This window comes from Aptenodytes patagonicus, unplaced genomic scaffold, assembly GCF_965638725.1.
Source record: "Aptenodytes patagonicus unplaced genomic scaffold, bAptPat1.pri.cur scaffold_68, whole genome shotgun sequence".
NCBI classification, from domain to species: Eukaryota; Metazoa; Chordata; class Aves; order Sphenisciformes; family Spheniscidae; genus Aptenodytes; species Aptenodytes patagonicus.
In genome coordinates this window covers 564,905-582,894 of record NW_027472017.1, presented here as the reverse complement: position 1 = coordinate 582,894, position 17,990 = coordinate 564,905, and the positions used below count along the sequence as shown (strand labels likewise).

Genomic DNA, 17,990 nt, shown 5'->3' with positions numbered 1-17,990 from the left:
AGTACAAGCTCTCTCTAATGAGGTTGCCTTTCCACAAGGGATAATCTTACAATAAATGTTTTAGATAGATAGAAAAAAGTTAGATATGAACATAATTAAGGAATTGGCTAAAGAGTCAATTAGACTACTGGAAGACAGGCAAGCTTTTAACTCCCTGAATCTCAAAGCAGCGACCGGGTAGGTGAAAGTTATCTGAATGAACAAAGAATAATGTGAAGCAAAAATTGGCAAAACCTGCAAAGATGACAGTAGAAATGGTCATTGTATCAGGACAGGTGAAATGATATGAAAGATTAAAGAAACTAAATACACCATATAACAGGAAGAAGAGTGATAATGATGTTACAGGGCAAGATCGATATTTCTTTGGAATATCCATTCTGAAAGGTCATGGGATTGGAAGACCTCTCTCGTGAGTTCGGACAAGCAAGTGTTGCACTCATCTTTGAAAGCGGGCAAAAGTGGAACCCAGGGAACCCCAGGCTGTACAAGCTCACTTTGGTGAGGAGGGAGCCATTGAACGAGTGCTCTTGGGTGACATCCCTGGGCACCTAAAAGAGAAGAGCATCGTCATGGACTTACCAAGGGTAAACCATGCCTCACCAACCTGCCTGCCTTCATGATGAAGTAGCTGCCTTTGTGCATGAGGGGACAACAGTTGATGTCATTTACCTCCACTTCAGCAAGACTTTTGGCATGGTCTCCCCCAATATTCTTGGACCCAAGTTAGGCCATTACAGTGTGGACGGAGAGACAAACAGCTGAGCAAAGCACCAGTTGGATGGTGAGGCTGAGGGAGCAGTGGTGAAGGGGCCGTACTCTGCCTGGAGGCCAGGGGACATACTGGGATTTGGTGAGGCGGCACAGGGGACCCTCCTGAGCCCTGTGCAGATTAACACCTGTATCCATGACCCAGAGGAGGCAACTCTGACCACATTTTTCAATGATACTAACTTGGGAAGACCATTCCTGTGCCTTGGTGGTGCTGGGGAACAGAAGGCAAAACAAAATCCAGTAGCGTGACCTGGTAGCAAAGGCGGCCAGCAGTGTCCTGGAGTTTATAATTTATACAGGAGCCAAAAAGAGTGGCTGTTCATCAAAAGGGTGAGGAAAGTGATTGTCTCCCCCTGCTCATCCTTCGTTAGGCCACCAGTACACTACTGTGTCCATTTCTGGACCCCCTGTTCAAGTGTACTGGGTCTGGCTGGGATGGGGTTCACTTCCTTCGTAGCAGCCCCTATGGTGCTGTGTTTTGCGTTTGTGCCTGAAACAGTGTTGATAACACAACAGTGTTTCGGCTACTGCTGAGCAGTGTTAGCACAGCGTCAAGGCCTTGTCTGTTTCTCTGCTCCCTCCCAGTGGGGCTGGGGGTGGGCAAGAAGTTGGCAGGGGGACACAGACAGGACAGGTGACGCCAGCTGACCAGAGGGATATTGCATACCATATGACGTCACGCTCAGCAATAAAAGCTGGGCAGAGGAATAAGGAGGATTTTTTTTTTAGTCATTCAAGGTGGCTGTTGCTGGGAGACTGGCTGGGCATCACTCTGCTTGTGGGAGCTGGTACGTGCCTGTTCCTTTTGGTTTCTGTTTGTTTTTACTTTTTTTCTTTGGCCTAATATCTGTTTTATCTCAACCCACAAGCTGCACAACAACTTCATGCAGCAGAATGGGTAGAGACCTGGCCAGCTAAGAAATGCCCTGAGGAGTATGGCCTGGGCACCAAGACGATGCCATATGAGCCAGTGGGCCTTACATTTCAAAAGGAAAGTGGAGAAACTGGAAAGGGTCCAGAGGAGGTCTGCCAAGACGGAGTGAGGGTCCTAAAGCACGAGCTGTGAGGAGAGTCTGAGGCAACTGGGCCTCTCTAGGCTGCTGAAGGAGGCATGGGGTAACCTAGTAAGAGCCTCAACCTACCTGGAGTGAAGACAGACGCAAGCTCTTTTCTGCAGTGGCCAATGATATGGCAGAGGGAACAGCCACCAACAACCTCTTGGGAGCTTTAGGCTGAGCCTTCGGGAAAAGAAAATGGACTAGGAGGAGCGTTGCTGTGATCTCCACCTTTGGAGCTCTTCTTTGTTCTGCAAAGTCGCAGCCAGCCTGGAGGCTGGACTAGAGATGCCCCAGCAGTCTCTTTCCCACCAGCCCTTCCAGGAGCCTGTGCCTTGCCCCACACCATACAAGAAGAGATCAAGCTGGAGGTGAGGGTCTCTACATCATACGCTCATAGGACAATTCAGGGGGTAAGGGAGCTCAGGTGATCTCTAGTCCAATGCCCAGCTCCAAGCAGGGCCAGCTCTGAGGTCAGACCAGGTTGCTCAGTCAATGTCAGCGTCCACAGGGAGAGTTTACACATGAACCAGGCATCTAGGCCACTATGACAGAAATGGAGACGAGGCGTTTGGCCAGCTCCCTGAACACAGCTATCAGTATGCCATGCCTCCTGAGATTCCTGGGAACAACCATCTTCCTGTCCAGAGGAGTGGGATCCTTCTGCAAGTTTCCTGGCACATCTCCAGACCATGGGCTGCTTTAGGCTGGAAACAGAATTCAAACACACTGACCTGGGTACTGTCAACTGAATTGGTAAAAGAGAGGGAGGTGGAGGGATCTCAGCATTTCCAGGTTCCTACGGAAGATTTAAGGCCTCCCAGAAAGGAGCTGAAGATAACACTTTTGAACTAGTAGAGCCTTTAGATCATTTCACATGTGAGGGCTCTGCTCCCCACTTTCAACCATTGGCGCCCAGAAACCTCACCTGTTTTTCCTTTCTCTCCTCCCAAAACCTGAGCAAGTGATGGGAAGAAAGGAAGCAGAAAGGCCCTAGGCCTCTGAGAATCAGCCGGGGTCTGGCACTTGGAGGGCCATGGTGTCATTTCATTGTACAGCCCATAAAGAATCAAGCTGGGGAGTGACTCTGCAAGTCCGAATCAACAAGGTCCATGGACAGGCAAGGCTGTGTCTATGGCTGTGTCTGGAGACCCGTACACCTGCAGCATAGATCAAGCTTGGGCTAAAACTCAGGCCTTGCTTCAATGGACTCCTGGGCCTATGGACAGAGAAGCAGGTGGAGGCCCCAGGTGATGCTGCTCAGGGCCATAAAGGCCTATGGGTGCTCTCAGGGCCCTGACACTGCCCTGAGTGCCCTCAATAGGCCAAATTCTCATTCCCTGATGTCCAGGGTCTGCTTGCGGCTACTCTCCTTCCCCACATCCCTGGGGATCTGGGAGACCACAATGTCATGGTCACTACTACCAAGACACTGGCCTTCACATCCCTGACCACCTCTTCCTCCTTTGGGAGTACCAGATCCAGGTGAGCAGAAGACTGGGTGGCCCATTTAGAAGCTGACCCACACACAAGCCGCCATCTAACCTGTTATGTCTCCTATAGAGACCCTCCATATATGTGAGCTGCCCTGACATCACACAAGGCATCCCCCACTTCTCATCTTCCCTGCCAGTCTCTCCTAAAGAGCTTGTATCTCCATTACCACAAAAGCCGTGGGAGCTGTCCTTCCCCACCTCAGCTCTTCTTCCACTGAAGTCACAGCTCTCTGATGACACACGGGGCTCTTCCTTTCTGTGTCCCAGGCTGTGGGCTTTGGTGAACATTTGGGCTGCGGCACCTCAGATGGGGCACCAGGGCCAAGGGCAGACTTGTCACATGGAAACCTGGTACCCAGAGACTGGACCCCTTCTGTGGAAAGGCTTTCCTTCCCAGCACAGGCATGCTGGAGTGGATGGCAGGTGGCAACATAATGATGGATGAGGTTCCTACAACGAGAGCAAAAGCTGCAGTCCCCAAGGCCAGAGGGAAACAGGCCAGGGCTGTGCAGCCCTGGCAGGAGAGGGGTTTGCTGTCCCAGGTGACTCTGCAGCACTGTGGGGCCTGTGCCAGAGGTGGAGCTGATCTCCCAGAAGGACAAGGTGCTGCTGAGAAAGTCCCTGGGGGAGGACACCCTGTGACCAAGCCACGCTGTGGAGATCATGCCTGGGGTTGAGCAGTGTGCTGGTTTTGGCTGGGATGAAGTTAATTTTCTTCATAGTAGCTAGTATGGGGCTATGTTTTGGATTTGTGCTGAAAACAGTGTTGGTAATACAGAGATGTTTTCATTATTCCTGAGCAGCGCTCACACACAGTCAAGGCCTTTTCTGCTTCTCATACTGCCCCGCCATACACCACCCCACCAGAGATTAGGCTGGGGGTGCACAAGAAGCTGGGAGGGGACACAGCCAGGACAGCTGACCCCAACTGACCAAAGGGATATTCCATACCATATGACATAACGCTCAGCAGTTAAAAGCTGGGGGAAGAAGAAGGAAGAGGGGGACGTTCGGAGTGATGGCGTTTGTCTTTCCAAGTAACCCTCATGTGTGATGGACCCCTGCTTTCCTGGAGATGGCTGAACTCCTGCCTGCCTCACCTGGGAAGGAGTGTATGAATTCCTTATCTTGCTTTGCTTGCGTGCATGGCTTTTGCTTTACTTACTAAACTCTCCTTACCCTAACCCATGAGTTTTGCCACTTTTACTCTCCTGATTCTCTCCCCCATCCTGCTGGGAGGTTAAGTGAGTGAGCGTCTGTGTGGTGCTTAGTTGCCGGCTGGGGTTTAACCACAACAATTAGCTAGATAGCAGCTCTGCAGAGAAGGATCTTAGTGTCCCAGAGGACAACAAGATGAGCATGAGCCAGCAATGCACTCTTGCGGCAAAAGCCAACAGCCTCCTAGGCTGCATTAGAAAAAGCATTGCTGGCAGATGGAGGGAGGTGACCCTTCCCCTCTTCTTGGCATTGGTGAGGCCACATCCGGAGTGCTGTGTCCAGTTCTGGGCTGCCCAGTACAAGAAAGTTGTTGACCTACTCAAGCAAGTCCAGCAAAGGGCCACACAGCTGGTTTAAAGGACTGCAGCATCTTTCATAGGAGGAAATGGCTGAGAGATGTGGAACTGTTCAATCTGGAGAAGAAGAGGCTTGGAGGGATCTTATTAATATATATAAAATTCCATCTGAAGCCAAGAAAACACTTTCTGACTGTGAGGGTGGTCAATCACTAGAACAGATTGCCTAGAGAGGTTGTGCAGTGTCCATCCATGGAGATATTCCAAACTCACCTAGACAAGCTGCTGAGCAACCTGCTCTAGCTGACTCTGCCTCACCTGGGGGCTTGAACTACATGGTCTCCAGAGGTCCCTTCCAATTTCAACATTTCCGTGATTCTGAGAGTATAAGGGAGAAAGGTAAGACAGGAAGAAATGAACAACACATAGCCCTGACACAAATATGGTGGGACCCCATGGAGGGGACCCACGCCCATGGGAGCAGGGGAGAAGTGTGAGAAGGAAGGAGCGGCAGAGATGTTCTTTACTGACTGCTAACCCCCTCTTCACCATCCCCCCTGCTCCTCTTGGGGTTGGGGTGGTGTCCTGGTTTCGGCAGGGATAGAGTTAATTTCCTTTCTAGTACCTGATACAATGCTGTGTTTTGGATTTAGGATGAGAACAAAGTTGATAACGCACCGATGTTTCAGTTGTTGCTAGGTAATGCTTACACTAGCCAAGGACTTTTTAGTTTCCCATGCTCTACCGACTGAGAAGGCTGGAGGTGCACAAGAAGCTGGGAGGGGGCACAGCCAAACTGGCCAAAGGGACATTCCATACCATGTGACGTCATGCTCAGTACATAAACTGGGGAAAGCTGGCCGGGGGGGCCGCTGCTTGGGGACTGGCTGGGCATCGGTTGGCGGGTGGTGAGCAACTGTACTGTGCATCACTTGCTTTGTGTAGTAGTAGTATTATTATTTTATTATTAGTATTATTATTATTATCAATTTATTTCAATTATTAAACTGTTTTTATCTCAACCCATGAGTTTTTCTCACTTGTGCTCTTCCAATTGTCTCCCCCATCCCACTGGGGGGGGGGGGGGGGGGCAGAAAGTAAGCGAGCGGCTGCATGGTGCTCAGTTGCATGATGTGTACAGGGGACCCTCCCTCTGAACATCCAGCCCAGCACCGGCAGTCGGGGTGCCAGGAGGAGCTGTGCTTCAGTGCCAATCACTTCCGAAGCAGGTCGAACCCCTTCATATGCTGCTAATATCTCTTTTTCAGTTGGAGTATAGCGGGCCTCGGATCCTCTGTATCCCTGACTCCAAAACCCTAGGGGTCGACCTCGAGTCTCCCCTGGTGCTTTCTGCCAGAGGCTCCAGGTAAGGCCGTTCTCCCAAGCTGCGGTGTAGAGCACATTTCTTACATCTTGCCCTGCCCGGACTGGCCCCAGGGCTACTGCGTGAACTATCTCCTCTTTAATTTGTTCAAAAGCTTGTTGTTGCTCAGGGCCCCATTTGAAATCGTTCTTCTTCCGGGTCACTTGATAGAGAGGGTTTACGATCAGACTGTAATTTGGCATGTGCATTCTCCAAAAACCCACGATGCCTAAGAAAGCTTGTGTTTCCTTTTCGCTAGTTGGTGGAGACATGGCTGTTCTTTTGTTGATCACATCCATTGGGATCTGACGACGTCCATCTTGCCATTTTATTCCTAAAAATTGGATCTCCTGTGCAGGTCCCTTGACCTTACTTTGGTTTATGGCAAAACCGGCCTTCAGCAGGATTTGGACTATTTCCTTCCCTTTTTCAAAAACTTCTCCTGCTGTGTCGCCCCATACGATGATGTCATCAATGTATTGCAGGTGTTCTGGAGCTCCACCCTGCTCCAGTGCTGTCTGGATCAGTCCATGGCAAATGGTAGGGCTGTGTTTCCACCCCTGGGGCAGTCGGTTCCAGGTGTACTGGACGCCCCTCCAAGTGAAAGCAAACTGTGGCCTGCACTCCACTGCCAAAGGGATTGAGAAAAACATATTAGCAATATCAATTGTGGCATATCACTTGGCTGCCTTTGACTCCAATTCGTATGGAAGTTCTAGCATGTCTGGCACAGCAGCACTCAGCGGTGGCGTGACTTCATTTAGGCCACGATAGTCTACTGTTAGTCTCCACTCTCCATTAGACTTCCGCACTGGCCATATGGGACTGTTAAAGGGTGAGCGAGTCTTGCTGATCACTCCTTGGCTCTCCAGTCAACGAATCACCTCATGAATGGGAATCATGGAGTCTCGGTTGGTGCGATATTGCCGCCGGTGCACCGTGGTGGTAGCGATTGGCACCTGTTGGTCTTCGACTTTCAGCAACCCCACAACAGAAGGGTCCTGCAAGAGACCAGGCAAGGTGGACAGCTGTTTAATTTCCTCCATTTCCAAGGCAGCTATACCAAAAGCCCACCGGTACCCTTTTGGGTCCTTGAAATACCCTCTCCTGAGGTAGCCTATGCCAAAGATGCACGGAGCATCTGGGCCAGTCACAATGGGGTGCTTCTGCCACCCATTCCCAGTTAGACTCACTTCGGCTTCCAATACAGTTAGCTGTTGGGATCCCCCCGTCACCCCAGAAATACAGATGGGTTCTGCCCCTATATAGCTTGATGGCATTAGGGTACACTGTGCACCGGTGTCTACCAGAGCCTTATACTTCTGTGGGTCTGATGTGCCAGGCCACCGAATCCACACAGTCCAGTAAACCCGGTTGTCCCTTTCCTCCCCCTTGCTGGAGGCAGGGCCCCTCTAGTCCTCATCACAGTACTCATTTCTCACTTCTTGTACGTACGAGTCAGAAGTTTCTTCATTAAGATCAGGAGTAAGATCAGTCCTTCTACTCTCTCTGGGGAACTGCCCACTGGAAACTGGAGCAGCAATTTTCCTGGAAGAACCTCTTTCTGTGATTGTTTTCCCTTGCAATTCACGTACCCGTGCCCCTAGGGCTGCGGTAGGTTTTCCATCCCACTTCCTCGTGTCCTCTCCGTGGTCACGCAGATAAAACCATAGGGTGCCCCGTGGTGTGTACCCTTTATATTCTCTCTCTTGAGCAAAAGAACGCTGACTCCTAATAGCCGAGATATTGGTCCGTACAGGTGAGGAGTAGGACCTATCCTCTCTGAGTTGCTGGATCTCCCGGGACAGTTTTTCGGACAGTTTCTCCACAGCCGAGACGAGGGAGGAAGAGAGACTTTCCTCGTATTGCCGGAGTTGACTAGCCAATTCATCCACTCTTTGTTCCTCTCCATCTTTCCAGGTCATCACTGCCAATGAATTGGCGTATGACGATGGTGAGCTCCTTATAAACTTCCGCCACGTGGGTCGTGTGCACTGGACTTCATCTGGATCTTTGGATAGTTGTTCATTGCTCAGGTCACCATAAATCACCTCCAGCACAGCTAATTCTCTCAGAAACTCGATACCCTTCTCCATGGTGGCCCACTTGCTTGGGCGACATATGACATCTTCCTTGAAGGGATGCCTTTCCTTCACGCTTGACAAGAGTCGCCTCCAAAGGCTGAGGACTCGTGTCCCTTTTCCAATCGCTTTGTCAATGCCCCCTTCCCTAGAAAGGGATCCCAGCTGCTTGGCTTCCCTACCCTCTAATTCCAGGCTACTGGCCCCATTATCCCAGCATCGGAGCAGCCAGGTGACAATATGCTCACCTGGACGGCGGCTGAAATCTTTTCGTATATCTCGCAGCTCACTCAGGGATAGAGATCGGGTGGTCACTGCCTCGTTTATGAGTTCTTCCTCTTCTTCCTCCCCGATCAGCGGCTGTCTCTCCTCCTCCCGTTCTCGTGATGGCCCTTCTCCAGGGTATTCGTACAGTTCTTCGTCCGCTTCCCTTTTAGAAGAAGCTTCTTCCTCCCTTACTAAACGAGCTGACTTTCGCTTCCAAGATTTCTTCTTGTGTACAGGGGCGACTGATACCGGCACAGGCTGGTTCTTTGGTTCAGCCACAGGGCGTGTCGCTGGGGTCTGAGTAGCTGCAGTGCATGTTGCTGGGGTCGGAGTGGCCGCAGGGCGTGTTACCCGGGTCAGAGTGACCACAGGGCGTGTCGTTTTACCGTCAAAGCCAGAGACCTTCTCTTCCCTTTGAGGGTACTGAATGGTGTTGAACAGGGCTCGGTAGGCATGGGCCAGGCCCCAGCACGTTGCAATGAGCTGCATCTCTCTGGAGTTGCCAGGGTGACAGCATACTTTGTCCAAATATTCTACTAACTCTTCAGGATTCCGCACTTGCTCAGGGGTGAAGTTCCAAAACACTGGGGGTGCCCATTGGCCTAGGTACTTGCCCATCTTGTCCCACACACCCTGCCACTCGTAACTATTCGGCTTTGGGGCAGATCTCCGGATGATATTCTTAAATTGCTTACCAACTTTAGACAAAACCAAAACAATATTCCCAAGAAGTATTAATAGAAGTATCTTAACTGCCCAAGGATGTTCAAAATACTGAAAAGTTGCTGTAATGAAGGAGGAAACATCATAGAAGAAGGTAGTGACACTGCCATTCTGTATTTCCTCCGTAAAAAAAACTCTCAGAAAAGTTACTGTGATTGCTAGTTGTCTCCATGAAATGGTATCCGTGGTACAGTAATGGCTTCATTGCGAAGTTTACATACCACACTAACGTTAAGGTCAATGTTCTAAAAACAAACCTCACAAGCGAGACATTACTGTTCACTGCAGACCACAGCAAACTGCAAAAACCCAACACCAATCTTTAAGATGTACAGCAAAAAAAGGAGCACGATGCAGATTACACAAATCAATATCGAGAACAGAGAAACCAACATTGTGACCCACAACTATTAACAGATATAAATTCCTTAATACACTCCGGTTTATCTGTTATTATCTCAAACCCTTCGTGCCCCACGTTGGGCGCCAAAAAAGGACTGTCGTGGTTTAACCTCAGTCAGAAACTGAGCACTACGCAGCCGCTCACTCACTCCCCCCAGCCGGTGGGATGGGGGAGAGAATTGGAAGAGCACAAGTGAGAAAAACTCGTGGGTTGAGATAAAAACACTTTAATAATTGAAATAAAATGATAATAAAAATATGATGATAATAATAATAATAATACACAAAGCAAGTGATGCACAGTGCAATTGCTCACCACCCGCCGACCGATGCCCAGACAGTCCCCGAGCAGCAGCCCCCCCAGCCAGCTTTCCCCAGTTTATGTACTGAGCATGACATCACATGGTATGGAATGTCCCTTTGGCCAGTTTGGGTCAGCTGTCCTGGCTGTGCCCCCTCCCAGCTTCCTGTGCACCTCCAGCCTTCTCAGTCGGTAGAGTATGGCAAACTAAAAAGTCCTTGGCTAGTGTAAGCGTTACCTAGCAACAACTAAAACATCAGTGCGTTATCAACTTTGTTCTCATCCTAAATCCAAAACACAGCATTGTACCAGCTACTAGAAAGGAAATTAACCCTATCCCTGCTGAAACCAGGACAGGTGGGTAGATGAATTGGGAGCAATGGAGTAATTTGGGCCTGGGAGAAAGTGTGAGGGCAATGGTCTTTAATATTTTTGTCATTGTTTCTCACAATCCACAGCTTTTTTAATTGGCAATAAATTAAATTGATCTTTGGCAAGCAACACGTCTTTGCCCGTGACAATAATTGGTAACTGCTCTCCTTTTACTTTACCTTGACCCATAAGTTTTTCTGGTCTATTTTCTCCCTTTGTCCTATTCAGTCAGGGGAGTGAGTGAGCAACTGGGTGGCTGTCTAGCTGCTGGCCAAGGTGAACCCACCAGAGGACCGCATCAGGACTGCTGCATCCAGTATGGGGATTCCCAGCACAGGGAAGACCCTACAGAGAACGGAGCGAGCCTCCAGAGGCCACAAGGATGGTTGAGGTCTGGAGCAGATTATGGACAAAAAAGGCAGCTGACCCCAGCTGACCAAAGGGACTTTCCATATCATATGGCATTATGCTCAGCAATAAAAAACTCAGGGAAAGGAAGAGGAAGGGGGAACATTTGTGGTTACAGCATTTGTCTTCCCAAGTAACTGTTAACACGTGATGAAGCCCTACTTTCCTGGGGATGGCTGAACACCTGCCTGCCAGTGGGAAGTATTGAATCCGTTCCTCATTTGCTTTGCTTGCATGTGCAGCTTTGCTTCACTTATTAAACTGTCTTTTTCTCGACCAATGAGTTTTTCACTTTTGCCTTTCTGATTCTCTCCCCCATCTTGCTGTTGGGGGCAGTGAGCAAGGACTGGGTAGGGGCTTAGGTGCTGCCTGGGGTTTACCTACCACACTTGGCAGTCCTTTCCCCACTGGCCATGCTTTTCTTCTTTTGTACCCTCCTTTGGTGGTTCTGAGATGGTGGCTGGGCTATTTTCTACCTTGGGCAGCAAAGCCATGAAATAAGTGCCCCCTTTCATTACCTGTAGCATCGTGCAATTGCTCGCGCTGCTGTCTTGATAGAGGACCAGGCATCTGCCCACATACCAAAACATCTTAGCCCGTGCCTGTCAGTGTTGTCCAAGGAGAAGGGATTCAGCTGAGGCTGATGCTGAGAATTCAGTCCTTGGCACCCAAGAATTTCACCTTTATTAATTTCCTGTCTTCCCAAAGCCTGAACAAGTGATGGGAAAAAAAGGATGAAACGAGAGGGAGTCATCACTGTGTTTTCAGTCCATACACAGCTCAATTCTGTCCTAATAGGCAAGGTGTAATTCAGGCTAAGTTTGCTACCAAGCGTGATTTTTTGGAAAGTGTTCAGATATTGTGTGCTTCTCTTTCTTTTTAAGGCATAAAGACTGTCTAGAAAAGCATCATCAAACATAAATAGCTGTAGTGTAGACATCTGTGGAGAACAGGTGAATTTTACTCATGAAGGTAATGAATTCAGGAGTGCAACACCTGCAAATAATGTGAGGGAACTGAGGAGGGGACACAGGGAGACACTGGCCTCTGTCTCCTCATGCCCCTAGCATCGCAATGAGATTAAAATCTAGGGTGAAAATAACCCCTGATTTGTGTTGTAGTATGCCATAGCAGTATGGTACCCTAGCTGTATGACGTCATAGTTGTACAGCAAAAGTACTACAGCAGGAGGCACCCAAAAAAATGGAGGATGAACCTCATAAGGAACCGGACAAGGGCAGTGGAGATCCAGCCTGATCTGGTTTTAGCTCTCAACGCTCCTATACAAGTATCTTTCCTGTCCTGAATGGATATGTATTGTGACCATCACAATACACGGAGCCCAAGTCATGGACTAAATGGGCATGGCCATCAACTGTTTCTTTCCTGATCTACTCATCCACCCGTCCAAACAGTAATGTCCTAACATGGAGACAAGGATACGGTGGTGAATGGTGTTCAAAGCCCTAGAGAAGTCCAGCCCAGCCCAGACCTTTCCCAGCTCTTCCCATCTCCCCTGCCCTCTCCCCAGCCCAACCCGCACAGCAGCCCGGCCTGGGCTGGCCCCACGGCAGTGCCCACCGCAGGGTGCTGCAGAGCTCTGGGCACTCACCGCACAGCCCCAGCCCCTCTGAAGGGCACAGCAGCCCTGTGAGGGGGCAGAGAAGGGTCAGCCTCCCCACCAGCCCCAGGGCTGGAGGCTCACCATGGAGCGAGGAAATGGAGGTTAGTGAAACTGAAGAACTCCTGCTCTTGGCTCCAGGAGATCCCCACCACAGGCTGCCTCTGCCAGCTTAGTGCCAGCCCCTCTCCTAAGGCCAGCACAAGAGTCCTGGCCAGGGGACAGAGCAGCCTGCCCCGAGTGGGTGCCTGCAGAAAGAGGTTTCTCTTTCTCATGGACTCCTCCCTACAGGCACAGAAATGCTCTCTTGCACTTCTCCCTGGACATCCCTTTCCGCAGGTGAGCATGTCCCTGTCTAGGTTCCCACCCCATGCACTCCACAGGGCCCTGAGCTGGCAGTGCTGCTCTGAAAAGACCAGGTCCTGCTCTTGTCCACGGCCATGGCTCCAGGGAAGCAGCAGCCCCGATGTGAAGGATCTGTCCACTGAGGCAGCGAGGGGCAGCCCCGAGGTCCACAAGTGCCTCCTCCCCCATGTGGCAGCTGAGCTCGTGGCTCCTTGACCCTCCTGTATGCTGGGGCTGTAACCCCAGCTCCAGAGGAGGTGTAAGAGATGGGAGCAGAGACAACTAATTTTCTGCTGGATTGTTTATGGTGTTTACCTACACAGGGAGCCTGGCTTCATATGGACATGAGGTCTTTCGGGTCAGAAAACACTGTTATGAGGGTAAGAATAAAATTATTTAAGTGGAAGTAATATATGAAGTATAATAAACAAAGAGAAAAGCAAGACACATGATCAAAAGATGATCCGAGCTTTTCCTGAGGATGATGGACACCTTATTGATGCTGCAGTAGTGCGTGTTCAAATAGTTTCCGCAGGACGTCCTTGAGCTCCTGGTTCCTCATGCTGTAGATGAGGGGGTTCACTGCTGGAGGCACCACTGAGTACAGAAATGACACCACCAGGTCCAGGGATGGGGAGGAGATGGAGGAGGGCTTTAGGTATGCAAACATAGCAGTGCTGACAAACAAGGAGACCACGGCCATGTGAGGGAGGCATGTGGAAAAGGCTTTGTGCCGTCCCTGCTCAGAGGGGATCCTCAGCACGGCCCTGAAGATCTGCACATAGGACACCACAATGAAAACAAAACACCCGAAGACTAAACAGGCACTAACCACAACAACCCCAGCCTCCCTGAGGTAGTCTGAGTCTGAGCAGGAGAGCTTGAGGATCTGGGGGATTTCACAGAAGAACTGGTCCACAGCATTGCCTCGGCAATGAAATGTAATGAAAATGTACTGGCAGTGTGCAACACAGCATAGAGAAACCCACTTCCCCAGGCAGCTGCTGCCGTGTGGACACAAGCTCTGCTTCCCAGCAGCATCCCGTAGTGCAGGGGTTTGCAGATGGCAACAAAGCGGTCATAGGCCATGACAGTGAGAAGAAAATACTTTCCTCCAATCAAGAAGAGAAAGAAAAAGACCCGGGCAGCACATCCTAGGTAGGAAATGACCCTGGTGTCCCAGAGGGGATTGGCCATGGCTTTGGGGAGAGTGGTGGAGATGGAGCCCAGGTCGAGGAGGGCGAGGTTGAGGAGGAAGAAGTACATGGGGGTGTGGAGGCGGTGGTCACAGGCTATGGCTGTGATGATGAGGCCGTTTCCCAGGAGGGCAGCCAGGTAGATGCCCAGGAAGAGCCAGAAGTGCAAGAGCTGCAGCTCCCGCCTGTCTGTGAATGCCAGGAGGAGGAACTCGTTCATGGAGCTGCCATTGGACATCTGCTGCTTCTGGGCATGCAAACTGCCAAAGGAGATAAAACAGAAAAATTCAGTGAAGCTTCTCCAAGCAAAATTTGATTCATTCATTGTGAAACACCTAAGGGTGCTTTTCTTTCCTGGCGGACTGTTATGCAGCTCTGAGGTTTCAGCTCTGGTTTGTGCTGGCTGAGTGCGCTGTGCAGAGCCGTGCCCTCTACCCATGGGCTCCTTCAGGGTCAGCCCTGCTTTACAGCAATGACACATGGAGGTAGCAACAGCCCCGTGTGTTTGGAGGGAGGATTCCTGGGGAGGAGTTCCCTGTGCTGCACTAGAGCAGAGGGTAAAAAGCTCAGAAGGATGCTTTCTTCCACAGAGGAAGGTGGGAGATGAGGTGCAGCAAATGTGCCTCGTTACACTGTGTTTTAGACTTCAGAGACCCCCATCCCTCTTGGGAAATGTTCTTGGAAAGGGTGAAATCCCCCCGTTGCCCCTTTGCTCTCAGTGTAAACCTCCGTCAGTGCTCACGTCCAGGAGGGCTGCTCTGTCCATCAGCCTGGGGCCCAGCTGCCCTGTGCTTGCCTTGCTCTCGGCTGGAGGAGGACTACACACAGAGGTTGCTCTGAAAAAGAAACTGGACTGGGAGCAGGGGGTCCTGTTCAACATGCAGATTTAAAATCACCTCTCCTTGCCAGCACAGCTATGCAGAGTATGATGAAGAGGACAGGACAAGGATGCTGATTTGCATGGGCAGATCAGGTGCTCTCAGACATCACAAAGGTCTGACAGGAGAGCTATGCCCTTCTGGAGTGATGCTCACAGCCTCACAGGACTCCCTGTCCAGCATAGTCAGGTGTCTTAAGGTGGTGTCTGCTAAGGGAAGCAGTGTCTCATTGCCCAACCACTGATGGCAGTGTCTCGAGCCTGGAAAATTACAAGAGGGCTTGGGCACCTTGGTCCCATGGAACACCTCCAGGGCAGCACCCTCCAGGTCAGTGTCAGAGCAGGCACTCAACACCCCCACCCCTTGCGCCACACCACCACTGTTATTGCCAGGGACCCCAAGAGCAGGAAGAAAAGCAGCACAACCAGGTGGAGAAACAAAGAAAAATTCTGTGACTCTCCTCCTAAGGGAAGCAAGGAGGGCTGGCCAGGAACTCAGGAAAGCCTTCTCCTTACCCAGCAGAACACAGCACCTCCCAGTTAGCAAAATCCCTGGGCAGTCGCTCTCAGCCCCTTTGCTCTGCAGAGATGCACCTCTGCTGCGCTAGAGCTCTGGCTGCAGAGGAGACAACTCCTGCCCTGGACTATGCAGCCTTGAGGGCAGAGGCTCTGCTGGGTGGGAGACGAGACCAGGGCTCTAGCTCAGAGGAAAGCGTCTGCCTTGGAGGGGATGACAGGCAGCTTTCCAAATTCTCCCTCCCATGACAGGGAGTAAACTGGAAGCAGTTTACTTGGCTCCTACCAGACCCACTGATCTCTCAGTGTAGCAGCTCAGGACTCTCAGTCTCCCTCTCCAAATGTAACAGAGCCTTTTCCCTTTTCCCTGAAACAGCAGGAAACTGAAAGCATAGACTCAGGAAAGGGCTTCACCTTTAAGGTATCCCCTGCCTTGATCTTCCTTTGGAAAAGTCCCCTCTGAAATGCCCTGGGCAGGTCTGGGTGCACACACTGGCCTCACCCCTTCACGCTTGTCTAACATGAGCCCCTGGACTGGGAGTCCTCCTGACAGATCTTGTAGGCCATAGGCTACCATAGCTTTAGGAAATCCTTCCAGGAACCGCAGCTGCATTGCCCTGCACCAAGAGACTTACTGTGTCAAGGGCTGTAAAGATTTCTTCCTTTGAGCTTTCCTCTGTCCTCCCACTCCAGACCGACTTTGATCTCTCTCTGCCCTACTCCTTTTCCCAGAGCCCTGCTGCACTTTGCCGAGGAGTTGTTCCTTGGCAGAGCTGTCTCTCTGCAGTGCTGCCTGCTTGCCATGAGCTCCCTCCATCCCAGGAGCCTGTCTCAGCCCAGGAGTAGAGGACCTGCCCAAGACGTCACTTTCTCTGCCCCCCACCCCACTCTGCGCTCCCTCCAGGTGTCCCTGGGGCTCTCCAGGAACCCACTTGGAAAAAGACTGAAGTAATCGCTGATGTTGCCTGTCTCACCTCTGCAGAGACATTTCTTTCCAGCAGTGTCCTTTCTCCTCTCAGAGACATGGTTAGGACTCACAATCACCCTGCCTTGTCCCTCCATTAGACAGGGCACCTGGGCACTGACGGGGAGGGATCTCCTTTACCCCTGCTGAGGGAAGGGAATCAGCTGAGACAATGGAGGCATCTCATCCTGCATGTGTAGTTCTGGGGCTGGAAGGGACCTCAGCTCCCTCCCATGCCTGCCACAAACCCACAGGAGGTGAGATTCCTCTTGCTTCAGTAACGGTGTCTGTTAAAAATAGGCACCTGCACTCCTTTTCTATGGTCCCATGGTCGTGATGGAGGTGGAGAGCAGGAGTTGACACACAAACACCTGGTGACATTTGAGGTGCCAGATGTAGTCCACGAGAATGGAGCAGTACTGAGAGATGGGGAAACATCTGGGGGCATCATCCTGCAGCCTGGTGAGGATGCCAGCTGAAATGACGGCAGATGCCCACATTCAGGACATTACAACCTGTCCCTCCTCCTGCTGTTCAGGGCTGCCTAAGGTGGTTAGGAGGTATGGAGTTATGAGCCAGAGGGAGAGTGAAGTCTTCCTCGCTCTCCCCTCCTCTAGCTGTATTTACTCGCTGTCCATTGTCTGTAACAATAGTTGTCTCACACATCCCCATGTAGCCTAACCTAATTCAGGGCAGCTGCTCAGTTAATGGCCAAATACAGGCCTCTAGTGCTGTGTGAGATGCCAAGGCTCTCCACCAAAACTGCATGTGGCTGGCAGGGACAGCACAGGACCTACAGAAAAGCCATGTCCATGCAGAGCGGGTGCGTGACAGACACCCTGGGCGGCATCTCAGATTAATTTGGTGCTTGTGTGAAAGTGACTGATTCCCACCCCTGCAGTGAGGCCAGCTCTGTCCCATCTCTATCCAGTAGATGCACGGTACTGCATGAATAAGAAGCACATTGCGCTGGGGTCTCCACTTGTGGGCCTACATTCTCAGCTTCTTCCGGTTCTCCTCTCCCCCATCCTTCACTCACCCTCTTGATGATGCAGTCTTCAAAAAGTCCAATGAGTTTAGAGTGTGCCTAGATCCAGGCAGGATGTCCACACCCAAGGATACTTTCTGCAGCACCTTGTCCTTCCAGGAGATCAGTGCCTCTCTCCACCAAAGGCCTTCCAAGGCTGCAGAGACACCGCAGGCAGCAATGCCCTCTCCTGCCAGGGCTGCACAGCCCAGCCCTCTTTCTCTCTGACCTTGGGGACAGCAGGGATTGCTCTCTTTTGGGGCACCAATGCCATCTGCCATCCACTCTAGCACGTCTCTGCCATGAAGCAAAGCTTTTGCGTACACAGGCTCTTGGGTGCTTGGGATCCCTGTTCAGCATGACAAGGCTGAGCTTGGTCCTGGAGCCACAACTCCGGGGCTGCAGCCCAGATGTGCAACACTGTCCTCTGACTGGGAACAGACAGGAGGAGATGGACCCCCGTGCTCTGTCACAAGCTGTGATGGTGATGGAGTAACTTCTGAGGCACAGTGGGACACCTCACACAGCTTGCGTGCTGCAGGGGATGGCTCAAGGTTCTTCATGAGTGTCGTGGTTTAATCTCAGTCGACAACTAAGCACCACGCAGCCACTCGCTCACTCCCCCCCACCTGGTGGGATGGGGGAGAGAATTGGAAGAGCACAAGTGAGAAAAAAACTCGTGGGTTGA

General features: G+C 51.1%; 1 pseudogene; it reads right to left on the bottom strand.

Annotated features, from left to right (window-relative positions):
• Window positions 1–13,215: 13,215 nt before the first annotated feature.
• Window positions 13,216–14,156, bottom strand: LOC143173335 (olfactory receptor 14A16-like; annotated as a pseudogene).
• Between the last annotated feature and the right edge of the window lie 3,834 nt (window positions 14,157–17,990).